The 16,853-nt window shown below is 37.0% G+C and overlaps 1 long non-coding RNA gene and 1 other non-coding gene across 2 annotated transcripts; both read right to left on the bottom strand.

The window, feature by feature from the left end:
• Positions 1–1,670: 1,670 nt before the first annotated feature.
• On the bottom strand, positions 1,671–14,345 carry LOC123644034. The gene is made up of 3 exons (XR_006736978.1): positions 14,150–14,345; positions 4,878–5,122; positions 1,671–1,706 (listed from the first exon to the last, which is right to left on the bottom strand). It is a non-coding gene; the product is annotated as an uncharacterized LOC123644034 (long non-coding RNA).
• LOC123644248 lies at positions 5,969–6,020 on the bottom strand. The gene has a single exon (XR_006737066.1). It is a non-coding gene; the product is annotated as a small nucleolar RNA MBII-202 (small nucleolar RNA).
• Positions 14,346–16,853: the final 2,508 nt, after the last annotated feature.

Here is a 16,853-nt window from a genome sequence, read left to right on the forward strand (position 1 = left end):
CCGACAATGGACCCAGAATTATGAGTATGCTCATTAGTTCCCAAGTTCATAGTAACTTCAGGGAACCAACCACAGCCCATCCAGTGGAACGGTGCTTCCCACCCTTGGATACACATTTTAATTGGAGGACGAAGGTAATGATCAATGCCGGATTCCCATCCCCACAGCCAGGGAATCAGTCTGAAGGTGAGGTTTGGAAATTCTTGTTTTAAAATTGTGGTTCTCAAAGTGTAGTTTCAGCATCACCTGAAAACTTGATAGAAATGCAAATTCTCTACTTCACTCCAGACTACCTGATTGCTAAACTCTGGGGCTAGGGCTGAGCTACCAGATTTAACCCTTCAAGTGATTCTGATGCACACTAAAATTTGAGAGCCACTGTTTAAAGGCTCCCGTAAGTGATTCTAATATGCAGCCAGAGCTTCCGGTCCTTGTAATTGAGGAAAGAAAATTGCCCAGAGCAGTCTGAACTATGTGAAGTATGCAAAATTTATCCTGCCTTGAGAGACTGGAGTATGGGACTTAAGTCACACCCCACACCCATGTCTGGGGCAATTGTATAAAGGCATTTTGTGCTTGATTAGCAACCTTACCCTTGATCTTCTTGTTCCTGGACTTTGTGATACAAAAAACAATGTATAGCCAATCAAAAGCTTATGTTTATTTTGTGTAACTTATTCATGAACAACTTTGAACTGCCTGTACTTTTCCTTTAAAAACCCACTTGTAACTGCTGCTAATTGGATCTTATATTCAGGGCAATTTGAGGAGTTGCAGCCCTCAAACTTGGCTCAAATAAATTCTCTACTTATATTAAGTTTGCCTCAGGTTCTTTTTGCCCCCCTTTAGGTCGTTGACATATCAAGCAATGCTTTTCACATTTTTTTTTTCAAATCCCAAATATTTATTATCTGAAAGTGCAACGTTTGTTACCTAGGAAAAGGAATAATCTGGTTGTTTGGGGTTCCAGTCCTGGATTTCCTTCCCACTAATTCTTCCAGAACAGTTCAGTGACTGGAAAATAGAAGCCATCTGTTATACTCTGGTGCCTAGCACAGTGCCAGTAACATAACAGATGGCTAAGTGTTTGTTGGTTTGAAATGAATGCTTAGGTGAAGGATTTGTTTTAGGACCTGCTATGTCTGCTGTTTATTTTCCCCACAAGTCCTAATCACCTTGCTAGCTAACCGGCCAACAGGGATCCAGTTCTCATCAATGACCCATGACCATCCATCAGACCCTGGGTATGATTTGGATATGGGAGGAGGTAGAGGGTAGGAGGTAGGATGTGGGAGGAGAGAGAGAAAAGTCAAGAGCATTGGATATGATTTCTCTTGTCAAAGTTGGAGCCCAAAGCAACCAAAGGAAAGCAGAAGGCCGTAGGCACCTGTTGGGATGCAGGAAGGGCACAGAGGAACAAGTTGTTGTATGGGAGGAGGGTAAAGGAGGACAGACCCGGAAGCCAAACTGAGCAGCCTACAAGTTACTCTGAATCTTTTTCAAAACCTCCCACCTCTGCTCTACATTTCCCATGTCCCCACTTTCCATATACACAGATCTAATCTCAACTATTGCCTTGAATAAAATAAAATAAAATAAATAGGAAACTAGGCCAGACACAGTGGCTCATACCTATAATCCCAGCACTTGGGGAGGCCAAGTCCAAAGCAGGAGGATCACTTGAGGCCAGGAATTTGAGACCCTGTCTGTACAAAAAAAATTTTTAATTAGCTGAGTGTGGTGCCACGTGCCTTAAGTCCCAGCTACTCGGGAGGCTAAGGTGGGAGGATCACTTGAACCTAGGAATTGGAGGCTGCAGTGAGCTATGACTGCACCACTGTACTCCAGCCTGGGTGACAGAGTGAGACCCTGTCTCTAAAATAAATAATAAAATAAATAGGAAACTGTTGTATAGTAGGTATTTTCATTTATTGGATAAAAACATTGCTGGCTTGTAATTAGAGTGTAAGTTATTGAAAGCATATTTTAAAAGTTGTTAACTTTTAAAAATGAAGACTAGATAATTTCAAAATGCAGAAATTTATGATACTTTTGCTTTAAGACTCCACAGAAACTTCTAAAATCAAAAATTATTCCCTATGTGCTCCATCAACATTTTCTAAAGCGAATAAAATATAAAAACTCATTTTTCTTTTCAGCCTAACACGTAACATTTTAAAACATCTTTTAAGGATGCTATTTATGAGTACCTAAAGTAGCTTTCAGCCTCCCTCTCTCTGCCCGTGTCTTGCTCTTAGTACAGCAAGAATTCCACTGAAAGAGTTTGGTTGCTGGTTGGGTTATCTAACAGGAGCACAATTTCCCATATGCCTAAGCATTTTATTTTTATTGTTAAGATAATTTTATGGGGGGAGGGGCATAATCATTAATTTAGGAATTGCTCTTCAAAATTAAGTATTATGCTATCATAGGTCTACAAACAATATATTTTTAAAAACCTTCCCTTCTCAACAAATACTTGCTGTTGCTTGTTTTACCTCATGGAGCTAAAAGGGGGAAAATCTAAGTAGGGGTATGGGAAGGGAAGCACTGACCATAACCAAATTTAAAAACACGAAGTAATTATTTCAGCAGAAGGCAAGCTACAGGAGACCAAGACCTCAGGGAAGTTAGAGTCTTGAGTGTTTCTCCTAGTCACCGTAAGTATGACTCAGCATTTGGAATAAAACTATGTTTACTGTCTTCCAGATTGCTGGTGTCAAATAACTTTGGTGCCACCTAACTTTTTTCTCCAGCGCCCAAGAAAACTTCAGGGCAGTCATGGGTTTTCACCCTTGTGTGGCTTCAAACATCTGAAAAGCTTTCCCCTTTTCATTCATTCCTGTCTTCCCAAAGCTTAAGTTTGTACAACATTCATTCATTTATTTTGTTTTTGTACTGTTGTCAGGTGAATTTAGGTTGTCGCCTATATTCTAGTGTAACAAAATGAGTGAGAAGTTCTTTCCTTTCCAAGCCTGGAGCGTAGGCTACCTCCTACTGAAACATCTTAAACCCAGCTACGAGGGGGTGAACTCTTCCCACCGTGGGGGAACCTTCCATGGGTAATTCTACCATGCACTTTGAATGACCATCCACCCCATGCCTAGGGCCAGCTATTTCAGTCCCTGCCTATTTCTAGAGAAAAACAAATTTCCCCCTGGCCAAGTAAGTGTTCATTGGTTACCGAAGCTCATAATGAAATTTATGGAATGTTAGAATTGAATGGGTCCATAAATGTTAACCCCCACACTTCTGTTTTATAAATGATGAACCAAGCCCAGAGGTACTAAGTGACTTACTTAAGATTACAATGTTAGCTAAACATAGAGCCAAGACTAAAATGAGAAACTGCTTGGAATAGAAAACACTGTGTGGACTTCAAATCCATCCTCTTATAAGTTCATCTACCATGGCCTGGTTCTCTGGCTTTTCAGAACCTTGGTATCTTCTTCAGTGAGAGATGTTAATAGCAAACATTCACATAGTGTTTACTTTGTGCCAGGCACTAGCCTTAACAAGACACATGTAATTTTTTTTTTTTTTTTTTTTTTGAGACAGAGTCTTGCTCTGTCACCCTGGGTAGAGTGCAGTGGTGCGATGGTAGCTCACTGCAACCTCAAACTCCTGGGTTCACAGGATCCTCTTGCCTCAGCCTCCTGAGTAGCAGGGACTACAGGCACACACCACGATGCCTGGCTAATTTTTCTATTTTTAGTAGAGATGGGGTCTTGCTCTTGCTCAGGCTGGTCTCAAACTCCTGAGCTCAAGTGATCCTCCTGCTTCAGCCTCCCAGAGTGCTAGGGTACATGTAATTTTTAATCCTCAAAATAACTCTAAGAAGTTATTGGTTTTTGGTTTTTTGGTTTTATTTTGCTTCATTTTGACAAATGAGAAAATTGAGGTACAAAACTGTTAAGGAACATGTCCAAGATAATACAACTTGTAAATGGCCAAGTTGGGTTTGAATGGAATAATACAGGGGTCCCCAACCTATGGTGAGTTGTATAATTATTTCATTATATATTACAACATAATAATAATAGAAATAAAGTGCATAATAAATGTAATTCACTTGAATCATCCTGAAACCATACCCCCACCCCCACCCCTGGTCAGTGGAAAATTATCTTCCATGAAAACAGTCCCTGGTGCCAAAAACGTTGGGGACTGCTGGAATAATATATGTAAAATGCCTGGCATGTAGACTGTCAATAAAAGAATCACCAATATCAGTACCCTTCCCTGAACCACAGGCATTCTGACTCTTGGTCCAATATCCTGCCAAGACAAGAACGAGAACCTTGTTTTGAGGTTCATATGTTCACATATTTTTTCCATTCTTTAACTTTAGTGCAGTTTAACTAGTTTACATGAATTAGAAAGTGCTGTATGCACCTATTATAATCTTATCGATTGTTAACAATAGTTGCAAACACTAAGAAGCTAACCCAAAATTAAACAAAGACTGCAAGTTTACTACTTACAAGTAAAAAAACTAATAGAGAGTTAATGTAAAAGATTAACAATGCTGTCCAGGAAGAATCTTAAATCCTTGAGTAGGACTGGACCAATCACTTAGGAATTTTAAGATTAGAATAGCTCATTTAGTAGGTCTCCACCTACTTGTTACATGAATTCCTAACAGCAGAGTTATAGACGTCTAAAAATATTCAACAGAAAATCTTCCCACGTCAGTGATTCTCAGACGGGATCAAGAATGAGGTGAAAATACATGGTCCTTGAAAAGATGAAATAAAAATACTAAATATATTTTTAAATGGGTACTTTAAGTTTTATTTCTGCTTTATAAAAACTGGGAAAGTATTCTTAAAATAAATGTCTAAAGCATCAATATAAAGTGACACCAAGAAACTTACTTAGATTTAGAGGTCTTGAGGGTGAAGGAAATGTGTACTCCTTCCCCAGACAAGCATCCACTCTGTTCCTAGGACAAGGCAGCACTGAAAACAAGCTTTTGCAAATGTTGATGATGGAAACTGTATAATGTTGCCTCTGGAACGTAGCCTCCTATTTAACAACAGCAGGAAGGTGTGGGTAAGTAGAAATGTCCCAAGAAACTCATGCAGACACCATGAATAAGTATTAAGTTCTGATGTGGGAGCTGAAACAAAATGGAGAATTAGGTTCTTCTTAGTAAAGCTAGTTATCACCCCAGTGAAAGATGATAAACTTCGAGCTGAGCCAAGAGTAAACAGCTTGAGAAACTGGAGATTTGTTCAGTTCCACATTTTGAATACCTGTTATATAACCTGGAAATGGTTTAAATCTCAGCAGTAAATGCTTAAAATAAACTTGACACTGTTTGTAATGTTATAATGTGATTCTTTATTTAAAAAAAATGAATGAATGTGAACAGCAAAAATGAATAATTATGGCAATAGACAGGATTTATGTCTGTACCAGATTGGCTTTAAAGTGAGGATGTTGTATCTTAATTCAATAGCCTTGAAACCTCTAGGCATTGACCTAATTTCTGCTAAGCCAAGAGGAAAGTGTTTTACACACAGGGAGTACAGGCCAGAGAGTAACAGGTGCTGTTCCCTCCACAAATACCTCGGCCTCAAAAGCAGAATCTCTTTCATTCCTCCTCTACTAGCAAAATTATCATCCAAAGCCTAAAAATGAAAGACAGAGAATCTTTGTTCTGTTACCCTTGGGTTACAAATTGAAGTTCATTTTTGAAAGAGGTCTTTAGGGGGGCATAAAACAGAAAAAGAAAATGGTTCAATGTCACATCTATCAAGGAGAAATTTTACAATTTAATGAAAAGTCTATTATTTTAAAATTCTCTAGACTGCACTGTAAATAAATAATCCGGTTCCCTTCCTGCCTAACTCAACCCTGGCTGAGTTTCTGAGAATGACATGATTTAATATGTGATAAGAAGGTAGAAACTAGTGTCACAGCATCTAAAATATTTTTTTTCTGGTAAATTTAGTTATCTATTTTTCCTTCAGTTATCAGATGAAAAAGGGTTCAAATATACTTTTATCAAAACATGTACTAAATTTACAGTAATGTGCATTCTAAAAATATCTTTCAATAGTTAAATGTGGAGCAAGTCAATTTTTCTTGAGCGTGTGCTCTTCACTGTAACTCAGTCCTCTTACAGTTTTAAAAAAGAGGGAAAGTACTGCCCTCACAAAGGGGACCTTCCTAAAGTGGATCTCAAAGTGCTCGAGGCTGAAATTCTAGTTTTTGCACCATTATGCTCACCTAGATACAATTTTTTTTCCTGCTCTTGTGCTAGGTGAAAAGCAAATTGTGTCCAGGCTGATGAAAGCTAAAGCAAAGACCGAAAAGCTGTACAGTGGTAGGCTGAATAATGGCCTTCAAAAGATATTCACATCCTGATCCTGGGAAGCTGTCAATGTTACCAAAAATGGTGGGGGAGAAGGAATTTGCAGGTGTGAATAAGGATCTTGAGATGGAGAAATTATCCTGAATTATCGATGTGGGCCCTACATGCAACCACATATATCCTTAAAAGAGAAAAGTAATAGAGGGATTGCACACAGAAGAGTAGAACACAAAGTGACCAGAGATTGGAGTAATGCAGACACAAGCCAAGAAATGCCAGCAGCTGCCAGAAGCTGGAAGAAACAGAGAATGGATTCTCCCTAGAGCCTCCAGAGGGAATGTAGCCTTGCCCACCCCTTGATTTCAGCCCAATGATGCTGATTTTGGACTTCTGGCCTCCAGAACTGTGAGCCACTAACTTTCTGTTGCTTTAACCACTAAGTGTGTGGCAACTTGTTACAGCAGCAATAGGAAACCAATACAGCTTCCTCCATTTATTTCCCTTTGGCACTAATGTCTTTCCTAAGCTAGATCTTCAGAAGATCATTGACATTTATGGGGTGTTTTTCCTTCAGGATGCTAGCGCAATTTACAACCATTTTAATGGGTTCAATTTTCTACCCATTGGGATATTCAAGCAATACCAGAGCCCTATAAAATTTGAAAGATGCCTGGACCATTTTTAAAATATTTTTTTTGAGATTCCTAATAAGTAAAGAAATGTCAAAACAAGGTTGAAAAAATCATAGCATAATTGTAACGTTTAAAATTAGCCAAGTAATTCTTAGCAAAAGGAATATTTCAGTGACTGTCCCTTTAGCCTCATTTAGAGATAAAAGCAGAATCTTAAATGTGGGGTCTGTGGTAGACAAATTACTGCACCACCCAGATCCTCGTTCAAGTAGAACTTATTTCTCCAGCTGCTGAAACCATCTCCAGCAAGTGGCCTTCAGCAGTTAACTCCTTCAGAATTTCCCTGGACGGCAGAGCTGCCTCGTTCAGGATCATTCCTGTGCTAGGCTAGTCCTTACCCTGTGTTTGAATGAATGAGGGGTATAAAGACTCAGGTAGATGATTGGAAAATACCTCAGATAGGGCATATATGCTCCAGAACTTTCTCAGGGGATGACTGAGGCTTTGTTGTGACTACATCACAATCTCACTTCTCCCCCTGCCCAACTCTGCTGCCCTCTCCCTTGCAGAAGTACTAACCCTCATAAGTCACCTGCCTCTCATATTCCATCTCAGTATCTGCCTATCTGCATCAGTGTCCTTCGTAAATGTAAGGCCAGGTAACAAAAACTCTTGACTACCGTAGAATTTTAAATTATTTCTTCCTCCTTGTTCTGATCTCTCCACTGGGATTGTACCTTTCTGTCCAGTTCAAATAAAAAACCATTCCCTAGAGCTGGCAGCCTCTATAGTCTGCCCTACATAAAGCTTCTCTGAACCATGTGTAGTTCAGGAATAAGAGTTGCTGAAGTCTTCCTCACACCCCACTTCCTTTCAGGTGTTTCTAACTTAGTGTTCCTAACTTCAGTCATTCAGTGGGCATTTGTTGAGCACCACCTATGTGCCAGGCACTATTCTATTGTTCAAGAGATACAAGAGTACATGATTTTATCACATACCTCAGACTGTAGCACATAATACACTTTAGTCAAAGCTCACATATGCCTCCCTGGCAGGGCAAAATTGGTTCATCACACTATTGTAAAGTAGTGGATAGGGCTGTGGTAAACTGGACAAAGTATGACACATCCAACAGGGTTGACCCATCCACTACTTTAACCTGGTGTCAAACTTTGCATAACCAACCAGGACAACCAGATGTTATATACCTCCTTATGTGTCATAATATGAAGTCCACACCATCACCTCTGAATTATTTTTGTCCCAAATATTTAACCTGAGTTAGTTAAGCCTTTAGGTCTGAATTCTAGTTGACAAGTTGCTCTTTCTCTTCAACAAGACAGTGTCACAGAAAAAAGAAAGGTGGGGAGCAGTAGGGGAGAGGCCTGATCTAGAGTTAAAGGGACTTATGAGATATAACCAAATACAATGGATATATTTTAATTGAATCCCAACTTGAAATGGAAGTCAATGTGAATGACATTTTGGGGACAATGGGAGAGTTTGAATATGGATTGAGTAAAGATGACATCAGGAAATTGCAATTGTTTTTTTTCCAGATAATAATATTGCAGTTATGTAGGAAACTGTCGTTATTTTTAGAAATGCATGCTAAAGAAGTATTTGGGGATAAAGTAACATACCCACATTAAGATGGTTCAGCAAAAATATAAATGTGTAGATATAGGTGTTTAGTCATAATAAATATGGCAAAATATTAACAGTTGTTGAATCTAGAGGTAGATAAACAGATATTTACCTTTCTAATTTACAGTAAGCTTTAAAATTTTCGTAGTCAAAATTTTTAGCATAAATAAAAGTAGTATCCTCAACAAAGTTCTTGTTCATTGCTGTTATAATGGAATTAGGCCTAGTGTTGCTAGATATTCTGAATTTTTAAAATAAACAGAAATTCTGGGTTTTTTCATAAGATGATTTTTCAACTTCAAGAAAATATTAGCAGCCAAATCTTTACAAAGGCAAAAAAAAAAAAAACACGAAAATCAAAAAACTCTGTGCGGCTCTGATATAATGCATTTGGATGCTGAAGCTGACCTCTAGGTTTCTATTAATAATTTACCACATCTAATTTAGGCCCTTTGCATCTTAAACTGTTTGCTTATGCCTTGATTCTCTGACCCTCCAACCCTGATTTTCTTCTCTCTCAAAGTGATATCTGCCTAACTTAATCTCTCTCTCTTTCCCTGACTGGCCTCTGCCACTTTGCCGTGTCATTGAGCATTGAGCAGTTGGAGGATAATGTGAGAAGTAATCAGACCATGGATTTGTGTGGAGTATCAGATGATTTAACAAACTGAGAATTGTTTAATAATTATCATAGGGCACTAAACACTATCCTAATGATCTAAAATAGTTATTAAACTTCCCTGCTTAAGATTATTACATTGCAACATCTGTCTTCAGGAAGCATTTCCATTGCATGTAATATTTGCAAAACATTTACAACTGCTTTTAGTTATATCTCATACCCTATGATAGATTTATAGTTTTTTTCCTTATTTAATGGCTGAAAACACTAGACATGGAGTCCTGAAGGTAACTTGAGTCCTTCATGTGAGAAGGTATTAGACCTCAGCAAGCTTCCCGGATGACAGGCTGCTGCTTATCCAACTGCGCCCAGTTCTCTCCAGCCCTTGTTTGCTTTATTAGCTAATTACCAGGCTGCATATTCCACCCAGGTTCCAACTATATTAAGGGCTATTTACTAGCTAAAATCAATACCCTTTCGATTAGCCACCTGGCGTGGCTTTTGGTAACTAAGCATTATTTGGGCTTCACTGCTTCTACTCCATCAGGGAGATAGGAAAGTGCTTTGTTTTGATTTTTTACACTTAGTGGCTACTGCTCTTAGCGGTAGGAGATAAAGGGCAGTGGAGACCAGCTTTGCCATGGCAGAGCCGAGGAACACATACATAATATTTACTGCACAAGGAATGGGGGGGGAAATGAAATAACAAACACTGATTTCAGTATTTTAAAATTCTTTTTCAATTAGATAAATCTCTTTGGATAGATGTCTGGTGCTCCAGGCACTGTATTAGCCCTAAAAATACAAAATGAGTAAAATACATTCTCCAACGTAGTCAAGTTGGAAAAAACAGCATTCAAACAATAATTACCATCAAAGAGTAAAAAGAGCAAAAAGTAGATGTGGAAAGAGTTTTGAGATAGCATGGCAAGGGAATGATTCATTCTTTCTAGAAAGAATAATGTCATAAAGACCTTTTAGTCAGTAGTGGTGCTAATGGTGGTAAAATCAACCAAAAAGGTCCTTTTTAACAGAGATATTTTAGTACTTTGTTTTGGAAACATAAAAATATACAGATAAAATAGAAAAAAACTTATAATTAACCACTGTTAATAGCTTGCTTTAAACATTTTAAAAGTGTTTTCTATGATATATATGCACAGCTTTTAAAAATAATAAAAACCAAAAAGTGGGCTTTGAATTAGATCTTTGAAAACTAGGTCTTGTTGCTTACAATCTTTATGACTTTGGGCAACCTGCTTAATCTCTCTGGGCATCAGTTTCCTCATCCATAATTTATGGGTAATGATACCTGCCTGAGTGGGTTGCTGTAAAGATAAATGAGATGATAGAGGTAACAGTTCTAGAACAATCCCTGGGGCATAGAAAGCACTCAACATATTCATTCTTGAACAAATATTTATTAAGAGCACTCCATTTTAAGAACTTAGAACCACATTAGTGAACTAAGTATGGTATTTATTTTTAATATTATTATTAATATGATGTTTTATGAATCCTTCCTTTTAACAAAATATTGAGAACTTATTTCTATGACAATAAATGTGGATCTATATTGTCTTTTTTACTTGCTGCATAGTATTTTAATGGAAAGATATACCCAAATTTATTCAGCCAGTTGCCTGTTCAAGAACCTACCAAGACAGCTTCCAGTCTGTATTGTAGATAACATTAATTGGAATATCTTTGTATCCTTGTCAAATTGATTCTTAAGGATACATCCTTTAAGTGAAATTATTGAGTCAATGATGAACATTTTAAAAACTTTTTAACACGTGTTACTAGCTTGCCCGAGGAAAGCTTTCAGGAGGAGGGAATTCTAAAGCAGGTGTTGAGGGAAAAGCAGGAAAAAGGCAGGAGGAAAAGTGAGAGGAAAACATCAATAGGAAGGAGTCATTAACTGTAAGTTATTCCTAGTTCATACTCTAAACCAAGCCATCTTTTGGGCTAAGTAGGACCAGTAGTCTCAAAAGAACTTTGGAGGTAACCTAAGATAAAGGATATAAAGGATAAGGGATTTTTGCTTTTTCATTCAACTCTGTAGCAGACTCTAAAGAGTTAGAGCACTTGAAATGCTAGCATGCACATTTTCATGATCCATACACCAGACAGACAGAACTTCCAAGTAAGGCAAACCACTGTTGCTCCTTTTTTTTTTGAAACAAAGTCTTGCTCTGTCGCCCCGGGTGGAGTGCAGTGGTGTCACTGTAGCCCACTGCAACCTCAAACTCCTGGTCTCAAGGGATCCTCCTGCCTCAGGCTCTGGAGTAACTGGAACGATAGGAGTGGGCCACGAAGCCTGGTTAGTTTTTTCAATATTTAGTAGAGACTGGGTTTCGCTCTTGCCCAGGCAGGTCTCGAACTCCTGAGTTCAAGGAATCCTCCCGCCTCAGCCTCTCAGAGTGCTAGGATTACAGGCCAGAGCCACTGCATCCAGCCAATCACTATTGCTTCTTACCCCACTCTTCCAATTCCTACTCAATTCTCTCTGTCCCCAAGGAAAAGTACAAAACAACACACTACTTAATACAAAGTAGTTGTCGTTTTTAATTTAATGTATATAAAAATAACCTTAAACCATTGTATAAAAATACTTTTTCCTAGGAGTAAAGGGTACATACATAGATTTTAACTGTGCAAAAACATGCTGGGGTCTAAGAATCTGCATTCTAATGAGCACTCCCAGCTAATTTAAATGTGGGTAGTCTTCAGACTATGCCACGTTGAACAACTTGTTCTAGACCCTTGCTACTCAAACGGTGGTTCCTGTATAAATAACAAAAGTGTCACCTGGGTGCTTGTTAGAAATGCAGAATCTCAAACTTTACAGCAGACCCTCTATATAGGATCTGCGGTTTAACAACTTTGCTGGATAATTTATCTGTACACTAAGTTTGGATAAAGCCTATTCTGTAGGTTAACTGTCAATAAACAATCTGTGAATAGATCCAACATAGGAAAAAATATCCCATGAAAAGTAAAAGTCCCATCCATTTGTTTTTTGGGGGAACAAGAATCCACATAGCACGGTATACTGAGAATGTACAGCAAGGAACCTTGTATCTCAAATTCTTTCTAGCATCACTTTAGTAATCTGAGAGAAAAAAATTCCCAGAAGGATAAACCTGTGGCATATAAAACTCATTCACTAACATTCCAGGAAAGATAATGAGGAAAAATGAGATCTAAATGATCTATTAATAGTTCTGTAGTTTTCCCCTTCTGCTTATATATCAATTTCTACCACTTTTCTAGGTATAAATGACTTTATGGGAGGTTGCAGCAAAAAAGAAAATATATATATATATATATATATATATATATATATATATACACATACACACACACACACATATATATATATATTTAAAAAGCTCCAAGTAATGATCAATAGATGTTAAATGAAATAAAATTAGTTTGGGTTTTATACCTCTTATCAGATTTTATTGACCAGCCTTTTAAATTGTAAAATTATGCATATGAAACTAAAAGCAAATAGGAGAAATCATGGGCTTTTATTTAGCATTACTAGTTGATATTTTTGGAGGTGCATAATAGGTAGAAATACATCCTATTGAGATACATATTTCATTGCATTAGTCTCTTAGAGGAATCTGGCTGGAGATAACTACCTTATAATCAAATCTGAACATCTGTGAGGATGTCAAATGTTTCACTAAATAGTATTTCAGATAGATATGGTGGGATTTAAAATAAACCCAACGGGAAAAATATATGTTGGACCAAGTGAAATTTTTGGATCCTACAGTTTTCTGTACTTAGAGAAAAGTTTCAAAATTTGTTAGACCTTAAAAATGCGATGTAACTTTAGTTGGCTTCATCTTCTAAGTTTTATTTTAAGTAAGGGTGTAGTTGGTTTTGATTAAGAAAAAAAAAGGACACAGAATTAACCATAGGTCATTTATAAAGTTTTGATTGGTAGCCCAAATTATATGTCTTGAAGCTGATTTCACTATAAAAATACTTAGGTAAAAATTTAAGGAAATAGTAGAAAACCAGTCTCCCTGTCTTGTAAATGCAAATTTAACCACATAATGTCTCTTCAATCTTGTTCTTGTTGATGGAAAGGAGAATAATGATGATAAAAGAAAGCAAAAGAGATGAAAAAAAGCAGAAGGGAAAATATGGGAAGGAGAAGAGATCCAGATAAGATCTGTCAGTAAGAAGGCTTTATATTACTCAGATAAATCTAAAGCCAACAGGAACAGGAACAACAAGAAAAACAACTGGAATGCTGAATCTTTTCTCCTTAAAACTAGAAAAATGCTATTTCTTCATGAAACTAAGCTTCACTATCAGCTATAATGCTTTATAGTCCCTTTGGATGGTCAGGGAGAATGAGTAGAAATCTCTTAGTTGCCATTGTATGATTCATGGCATATTATTTCTCAAACTTGTAATATTTGTACATTCCTCTTACTGTTTTGGGCCCTTTGTTATTAATGTAACATTTTTCTTCAAATCAACTTCCTTTTAAAAAAATCTAATTTCTTCCTGAGAAATAATTTCCAGGAATTATACTTTAATATAAATAAAATAAATTAAAATTTTAAAATGCCTATATGCCACCTAAAAGCATCTCATGAAGCAACATGTTTAGGAAATCCCAACATAATAGATGCTCAATAAATATTTGGTAAATTAAGGAATAAATTTTAATTTATTTTTAGCAGTTTATTTAGGAACTTGAATACACAAGACATAAATGAAAAATCATTGCTGATTCATTAAGACTTGGACCCAAATCATCAAATCAACCATAATTTTTTTCTTCTGGCCTATGTTTAATTGTAATAATCAAAGTCTTAGAGTTTACCCAATGACTGGCATTAATCAAATAATATTTTGTAACTTTTCAGTGATCCTTTTTTATTGATCACTTACCTTGCAAAGAATGAGGTGGAAAAAAAAAAGTAGAAAGTGGTCTAAAACCAGACTCTTCTGAGTAGAATTGATCAATTCTCCCTTCAATGAACACCTATAATGTGAAGGGTATTGTGCTAGTTTCTGAAAATGCAAAGATAAAGAAGATTTAATCCTGAACTCAAATTGCTTAAAATATCATGAGGAAACCAGGAAGTTAAACCAGCAAATGCAATTCAGGGTGATAAATGTTATGACAGATATGTTCCAGTGCCACAGGAGTACAAAGGAAACCAGGGTACAATCTGAGATCAAATAAAAAAAAAAAAGGAGTACAAAGGAGTGATTGACCAACAAACAGTGCCTGAGGACAGCCAGGGTGAGGTTTTCGAGGAGTCAGGTAGCAGCTAAAGTCCAGGACCTGGAACCTTAATGGGCACGAAAGAATCATTTTAAAAATACATGAATAAGTGAAGGAATAGAGTCAAATGTTAACCACTTGAATAAACAAGAAAAAAAAATCAATCCAGATTTTACCTGTCTGTCCAGTATGCCAGGTTAATGAGTTTGAACTATAAAATAAAGTGATATAAACTTTAGGAGACTTTGAAATATTGCAATTTGATTTTAAACCATGAATCCTTACACATTCATTTAAGTACTATTTTTCATTTTCCAATGTGATTTCAAAGGATGAGTTATTTCAACTCTTATATGCAATAAGTTGAGATTATTGGGAAAAGTATAAGATTGGGTGGAAGAAAATCACTGATGCAATGCCAGCTCTGTCAATAACAGGCTATGTTGGTCAAGCCACAGCCTCTCTGGGCCTAAATTATCCTCAGCTTTGAAGTTCTACTTGCAAAATATATTCATAGTCTAACCACTTCTCACAATGTCACTGCTGCCATCTTGGTTCCACCCTTCAGCATCATTTGCATGAATTACTGAAGTAACCTCTTAACTTGACTCACTGTCCTTTCTTGCATCTATTTGCTGTGTTCTCAACTCAGCAGCCACAGTACACTTGTGAAGTAAAATTGGGCCATTTCTCTGCTCAAAATCTTCCAATGGCTTCCCGTATCATTCAGAGCAAAAGCCAAAGTCATTACCATGGCCAACACCTTCACACCTATCTCCCTAACCTCATCTCCTATCACTTTCCCACTCCTTCATTTCATTTCAGCCACAAGACATCCTTGCTGTTTCTTTAAAAAGCACTGTCTACACTTTAGGGGCTTTGGATTTTTGCACCTGATATTCTGTCTGTCTAGAATACTCTTCCCTCTTTTGCAGGTTTAACTAGGATGTCCCTACCTCAATGAGGCCTTCTCTTGCCACCATATTTATTTCAATCCCTCACCAACATTTTCTAACCCCCTTGTCTGCTTTGTTTTTTCTCCATAGTACTTATCATGATTTAGCATATATATTTTATCTTATTTATTGTGTCTATTGTCAATCTGTCCATATTAGAATGTTAGTGCCACAAGAGCAGGGATTTTTGTCTGTTTTGTTCACTGATGTATCAACAGTGACTAGAAGACTGCCTGGCACATAAAAGTCCTCAATGCAATATTAAAAATGACTAAAATAGGCCGGGCGAGATGGCTCACACCCGTAATCCTAGCACTCTGGGAAGCCAAGGTGGGTGGATCGCTCGAGGTCAGGAGTTCGAGACCAGCCTGAGCAAGAGCGAGACCCCCGTCTCTACTAAAAATAGAAAGAAATTATCTGGCCAACTAAAAATACATATAAAAAAATTAGCCGGTCATGGTGGCGCATGCCTGTAGTCCCAGCTACTCGGGAGGCTGAGGCAGTAGGATTGCTTAAGCCCAGGAGTTTGAGGTTGCTGTGAGCTGGGCTGACGCCACGGCACTCACTCTAGCCTGGGCAACAAAGCGAAACTGTCTCAAAAAAAAAAAAAAAAAATGACTAAAATAGTTAATGAAAAGTAAGGAATTTGAATTAGACTCCCTTCTTGTTGTATTCTTCCACAGTTGATATAGCACATGTCATTATATTGTCTAAAAGACAGAGGAAATCAGAGTACATTAATTCATCATAACATCATTTCTGAATCAAGTTAGATATCATGTAATACCTTTATGTCCTTATTTAACACCATATATTAAAGGTCTATTTATCCCTTCTGGGGACTGTCATTGTTATTTAGAATATATACAGAATTATTAATGGCATCCCCCATTTTTTAAATGTAAATAGCACTGATATCATAATCATTTAGAAAGCAAGTACTCATTAAAATAATGCTAGTACTAAACACCTTTTGAAAAAAAATTTTAGAATTCATCCACTTTAAATGTAAAAAGTTGATTTCTTTTTTAATAAAGTTCACCAATAATATCATGCTGCTAAAGCCATTGAAATGTCACAGAGCTACCAAGCTAGAAAGTAACAATAGCTTTTCCATCAAGCACGTAAATATCTAAGCTTTACAGCATCCAAATATTTCTTAGGATAGAAACACATTTGAATATATCTATAAGAAGCATTACAGACCCTTTCAAATAATAGACCTATTCTTTAAATTTTAATGTGAATGTTTGACCTCACATTGATTCTCTCTCCTGTGCTTCAGCATCAATTATCACAAAACTGGTAGGTTTAGCTTTCAGTTTATATATAAAATTTGGAGAATTAAAAAATATAGGTTGGTAGTCAGTTATATGTTTTTCTACTCAACAACATACTCTGCTTTAAA

Source organism: Lemur catta, chromosome 8 (assembly GCF_020740605.2).
Source record: "Lemur catta isolate mLemCat1 chromosome 8, mLemCat1.pri, whole genome shotgun sequence".
NCBI classification, from domain to species: domain Eukaryota; kingdom Metazoa; phylum Chordata; class Mammalia; order Primates; family Lemuridae; genus Lemur; species Lemur catta.